This window comes from Mus caroli, chromosome 6, assembly GCF_900094665.2.
Source record: "Mus caroli chromosome 6, CAROLI_EIJ_v1.1, whole genome shotgun sequence".
In the NCBI taxonomy this organism is placed as follows: Eukaryota; Metazoa; Chordata; class Mammalia; order Rodentia; family Muridae; genus Mus; species Mus caroli.
The window spans coordinates 144,866,947-144,873,729 of NC_034575.1; positions in this window are offsets into that span (position 1 = coordinate 144,866,947).

The window sequence follows — 6,783 nt, forward strand, 5'->3', positions numbered from 1 at the left end:
CATCATCTGCCCTTGCCACTCCAACATCATCTGCCCTTGCCACTCCAACATCATCTGCCCTTGCCACTCCAACATCATCTGCCCTTGCTACTCCAACATCATCTGCCCTTGCCACTGGAACGTCAGGGATGCTCACCAGCCATGAAGAGCAACTTCAGTGGGGCCTTAACACTTTCCCTAAACATTAGACATTTTCGTAATAATGGCAGCCACAGTCATAGCTGTAAGTCATTGCTGTTTCTGTGCTGGTGGTGAATTCCCATTATGTAAATTTGACTTATGATTTGAGCAAGCATCAAACTCACAAATTAGAGGTACTCTTTTATTTTCTGAAGAAGAGATGTTGAATTTACAATTATTAACTGTGCTTTATCAACAGGTCTTACTGTGACATTTCCACATAAGCACATGGGCTTTGGTCATAGCCCCCCCCCCACCCCCACCCCCAGTTCCCTTGTTCTTCTGTAATCACCTACACTCAACATTTTTGTCTGATTTTAAATCTGGTTTGTACGCATGACAGGAAGCAGTGATGCTTGTCTTTTTCAGGACACTAGATTCTTCTGTCAACCCATGGTATCCAAGGAGATCCCTGCCACATCACACAGTCCTCGGACTCTCAGGTTTGTGAGTAAAATGTCTTAGAACCTGCACATATCCTCCTGAATAATTTAAACCATCTCTAGATGCTAGTGACCCCCAAAGAAGGAAGGAGATGCACACTCATTACACTGTCATCTCGGGGTAGTGTGGAGATACTCAGTTGTTACTCTTTCATCTAAGGGTAGGGTGGGATAAGGAAGAGTATATACAGGTTCAGTAGAGATGAATAATTTTTATTTAGGATCTTTTTTATTTGTAGTGATAGATGAATGTGGAATCTACAAGTGCAAAGGACTGAGGGTACACTGTGGTGAAAGTCTTAGTTAATGCAATCAGGTACCCCACCCACCCCCTTCATGCTCAGCACTGTCCTAGTCTGGCTGATAGACTACAAAGATAATATATTCTTGAAATGCCCATACCGCTGCCTTTGGGAGACAGCCACTGAGCACATAGTAGCCAGTGGCTATGAAGTCTTCCATCTGACAACAGGGTCAGAGCCAAGCAACGTAGAGAGTGAGAAGTCAGGCTCTAGAGATGGCCCGGGACTTTCTAGAATAGCTGAATGCTTATATGAAAACATATTTTAAAAATGCAACTCCTCCTTCCCAGTGTAACTGTGGTTAGAACTGGACCACAGTTGGAGGAGAGCTTGCCTGCCACGTGTGAGGCCCTAGGTTAAGGTTCCGAATAAACCGGACTTGGTGGAGCAGTCTTGTGATCCTAGAACTTGGGAGGTGGAGGCAAGAAGATCAGAAGTTCAGGGTCATCCTTGGCTATGAAAAGTGAGTTGGAGGCTAGCCTGGGCGACATGAGATTCCCATCTCAAAAACAAACAACAAAAATCATAGGGACAGTGAGATGGCTTTATGGGAGTGCTTCCCACCAAGCCTGATGATGGACAGACCCACAGGGTAGAGAGAGAGAAGCAACTTCCCCAAATGATCCTCTGACCAACATGTATACATGCTAAACACATACGCATGATAAAAATGATAGCAAGAAATAGAACTGCTTTCTTGCCGCCTCCTGTCAGATACATTGAAATAATATATACACATTTAAAGCTCCAGCAACACGGGAAGAGCACAGGCACCCTCTGTTAGTGGCCACCTGCAGTTAAGTTGCCCGTCTGCAACACATTCTCTCACTGGAGAGATTGGGGATGATGACCCCGCTGCCCCCTGGTGCCTTCAAGGGAAGGTTCTGCCATGTAAGAATGCAGTTATTATCACAGTTGCTGCTGGGCTCTCTGAACACATGTTGATTTTTCATTTAGCCACTATACAGAATGGTTTCTTAACCTCATTTGTAATAAACAAAAATCCCCAGTCAATATGGAAATGTGAGTTTCTGAGGGACCTCTATTCGAATGTTGTTCTTAAGCAAATAAGCCTGGTTTCAATCAGTCCAGACGTGGGACCATCGTCCTGGCTACCAGGGCCTGGTCCTTCCAGGTGGGACTTGGGGCAGTCTGGGTGTGTGGGAGGCCATGGGCAGAACACTGGCACTGCTGTCTGTGGTGTACCTGTTCAGTCATAAACAGAGAGCCTTAGTTTCCACCTGGCTCCTCTCGCTGGCTCCACACCGAGAAGTAAGAGAGAGAAAGAGAAAAATGAACAGGAGAGACATCTCAACTATTCCAGAGACGGGGTCAAACCTAGCCCAGTCCCACGATGCCAGGTTCTAATGTGGTCAGAATGAGGCAGGAGATGGGGGTTTCTGAAATTAAAAGAAAAAATCCCCTTGGAGGATGTATGCAGACTGTGCATACCAATTCTAGTCAAGTTCTCAGCAAGGAGTGCTAGAGCTGAACTGTAGTCAAAACATCCCACTGAACAGAGTGCTGCCGACAAGACCCTCCCTTTCCTGTTGCTTTATTTAGTCCCAGCCTGGTCCAGCGTTTTGTCAGGCAGACGCTGTGGAGATGCCTCCTCTATCCTCACTGTGTGGAAACGGTGACTCAGAATCTCACTCTCTTTAGGCTCTTGCAGTATCCCTCCTCTTCCCGGCTCCACCCAACTTCCTCCCGTCCTACTAGGCCTGAAAACCTTCTCCAGTCTGGGGACCCACTGTTTAACCTACTGTGATCCAAAAGCCCTGTTTTGCCTTCTGAGGCCGTGGGTTGATTAAACCCAGTTCCCACCCGACTCCGGATCTGAGGATCATGGAAATGCACATTACTTCCCCGCCCTTTGTGGCTCGAGTGTGAAATTTCCCCCAACAGGTTCACGCGCTGAAACACTGGTCCTTGGCTGGTGTCGCTGCTCGGGAAGGTTGCACAGGCAAGCCTTTGAGATTTAGAGCCTTCCTTGCCCCCTCCTCTCGTTCTTCCTGCTTCTCGTTCCATCAAGATGTGAGTCATAACGGTTCCCACCCCAATACCACCATGATGGACTTGGTGGGCACCATCCCTCCATACCGTGGAGTCCAGATAAACCCATCCCCCCTTAAGCAGCTCTTGTTAGGAATGATCTCACAGCAACCAGGAAAGTAACAGCTTTATCACCCTCAATAGTTTTGTCACCAAATCTGTATCAGTAAGTTTTCTCTTTGCACAGTGTTAAGTATTTCCTTGAAAACCAACGGGTCACAAATGGCTATCTTTTTCTGGGAATAATAGCTTGATTCTAGAAATCATTTGTTGGTGTTTATGTCTCTTACAGACACAGAGTGAGTGACACCCAGTGACCAAGTCTTGATGATTGTACTTCATGCCATTAGATAATAAATGCAGTATTCCGTTCAGTCAATGACAGGCCTCCCATAAGATCATATTGCCTCGAGATGCTGAAGCCATCTGAGTTTATGTGAGGATGCTCTCTGATATTCATAGGAGGGAAAACCCCTCTGATGCTGTTTCTTAGATTATGTCCCACCCATGAGCAATACCTGACTGTATATACCTTTACCAGAATAGATGGCTGTTATTTTTATTACACTGTTGAAATACCAAGAGGAATGTTTCTGGGGCCTGCTGGATGATCTAGTTGGCCAAGTGCTTGCTGTGCAAGCATGCATACCTGAGTTTGCATCCCTGTCACCCAAGTAAAAGCTGAGTGCAGCTGCATTCCTGTGTATGAGTGCCAGGGACCAGAGACAGGAGGACCCCAGAGCTTTCTCATCAGCCAGTATAGCCCAACCAGTGAGCTTGTCTCAAAAACACAAAGCAGAGATTGAATAAGGAAGACATCTGACATGACCTTTAGTTTTCATCTGGACTCATGTGCATACCTCAAAATGGCACATGTACAGAGACATGCACACACACACACACACACACACACACACACACACACAATTTGATTGAGCTGTCTTTACTGCTTATGTATCTTTATTGCTAGTAATGACTTACCTTAAACTCACTTTAAACCTCACCATGTCAGTAAACGAATGTTTGTTACTTATATTCTTCATGAGGGGTGGGAACCCAGGAGCAACTTTGTTGGATGTTCTGGCTCGGTGTCTCTTGGGGAAGTTTTCTTTGTTTGGCAGTGCTGTAGTTGTATGAAGTCTGAACCTGGGAAGAGGCTCCACCTCCAGACTCCATGTTGGCTGTTGGGGATGGCCTTTGATTTCTCACTATGTAGATCCTCTCAACAGTGTGGATCATGGTGTGCCTGCTGCTTCCTACAGCAGTAGGAAGTCAGTCTGAGAGAGAACAGATTGATTCACGGTATCCTTATGCTCCAGCCTTGACAATGGCAGGGCTGGTCACACTGATTGCTTCTGGCACATTGTAATAGGGGACAGAGGAGGGTGAGAATCTAACAGGCATCTTGGTTAGCAATCACAGTCCGACTTTATACCCTAATCTTTACATCCCATCTACATGAAAAATGCATGCAGTCCTTCATAACATTACCCTAAATCTCACCTCATTATAATTCTTCCTCAAAGTCTAGGATGTTGTTATCCAAGTTAAATCTGTATACAGATGGGCTCACCTGGAAATGTTCTCTCTAACACCTCCACAGTGTCTGTATCAGGAGTGGGAGATGGTTCCATGTGTGTATATATTAGTTAGGGTACTCTAAAGGAACAGAACTGATAGAATGAAACACACACACACACACACACACACACACACACACTTATTAGAGTGCTTTCGGGATATGGTTTGGGTAGTTCAACAATGGCTGTCTCCTGATGGAAAGGCCAGAGATCTGTTAATTGTTCAGTCCATGAGATAGGATGTCTCAATAATCCCATCCAGTGCTAGAGTATCAGGCATGTCCTAGGATTGCCAGCTTTCATCTGTGTTGGAGGAAGTATCATCTAACATCAGGGAAGGAATGCTTCAGCAGCAGAGTGGATGAACTTGCCAGTGAGAGTAAGGGAAAGCAGGCAAAAAGTGTAAGCTTCCCTCCTTACTGGGCTGCCACCAGAAGATGTGCCCATATATAGGGTGGGTTTTATAACCTTAAATAATCTAGCGAAGAAAGATCCCTCACAGGTATGCCTAACTGCCTAGGTCTTAGTTAATTCCAGATATGGTCAAGTTGACACCAAGATTAGCCATCACAAAGCCAGAGAACAACTTTGGGGGTTGTTGCTTAGGTGAATCTCTTTCTCTTTCTCTCTCTCTCTCTCTCTCTCTCTCTCTCTCTCTCTCTGACAGGGTCTCTTACTGGCCTGAAACCTGCCAAGAAGGCTAGCCTAACTGGTCCTTTAGCACCAGGGATGCTGTTGTCCCCACCTTCTTGATACTGGGATTACAAGCTTGTGCCACCATATCCAGACTTTTAAATGTGTGTTGTGGGGACCAAACTCAGACCTTATGTTTGGGTGGCAAGTGCTTTGGTAACAGAACCATCTCCCTGCCCCACCTATTTCTAATAAATTTTGTTTGAATTCAAAGAAATAGGTCTCATGTTGGCATTTTATTTTTGGTTTAGTTCTTATTCATCCCTCACCAGCTTTGCTGTGGGCTCTGCACAGTTCCCCCCTGCTTTTGTTCTATCTATGTGTATTCTATTATCCTGTCTTGCTCCCATCATTCCTCTCCATCTGTAACCCATGAGCCACAAAGGCAAGTTGTTTCCCTCCTGTATAATGTCCCTAGCGGCTCCTGCTCAAAATATGGGGGTCAGGCAGCAGATAGAACCTCAGGCAGCTCTGAAACTCAGTGGGGGTGAATGTTGGCTTTCCTTGGGACTGCCACAGCCCTGGGGAGGGCCTTAGCATCACCCTTGCCTCTGCCTCCTGGGCACTCTGACCTCTGGGCACTCTGATCTCTGAGCACTTTGACCTCAGGACACTCTGACCTCTGGGCACTCTGACCTCAGGACACTCTGACCTCTGAGCACTCTGACCTCTGGACACTCTGACCTCTGGGCACTCTGACCTCTGAGCACTCTGACCTCTGGACACCGATCTCTGGGCACTCTGACCTCTGAATCATCTCCTTTCTCCATGTCAATCAGGTTTGCATCTGAGTGCTTTTTCTCACCCTGCTTTTTGTGTCACAGAAGTCTTGAGTCTGTGGCTTTTTGTTTTATCTTTTCTGTGCTTTCCAGTCACAGCTGAGGGTTTTTCAACCACCATTGCTTAATAACTGGTATGGGTCTTTTGTGACTCCTTTTGGAGTTTACTGCACTAGAAAACATGCATAACAAATTTAAACATGCCCTTTTAAACTGTAAACTTTTGATGAGGGAGAAAATGTATTTAAATTTTCGAGAGTTCTATTATTTAATTGAATGAACTCATGGCCTGAACCATAAACCTGTAGAGCGTATTTTTACTGTGAGCACCGTTTCCCTTATTTTTCTTGATTTCCACTTTATGTCCTTTTCTGAAATGTATGACCTGTATTTAATGGCTTTCTGGCTGGTTCTATCTAGCAGTCTCTATAGTAAAGGTTCTCTAGAGAAACAGAACTTACAGAATGAACATATTTCATTATATATGTGAATATGTTAATATCTGTTCATATATAAACACATATATAAAATATATATTAGGGGGATTTATTAGAATGGATTACAGGCTGTGGTCCAGCTGGTCCAACAATGGCTGTCCACCGATGGAAGGTCCAAGAATCCAGTAGTTGTTCAGCCCAGGAGGCTGGAGTCTCACCTGGTTTTCAGTAGGCGTTGGACTTCTGTAGAAGTACAATCTAGTGCCGGTGGAGGAATAGACTTGCCAGCAAGGCAAGAGCAAACACTTCCTTCTTCA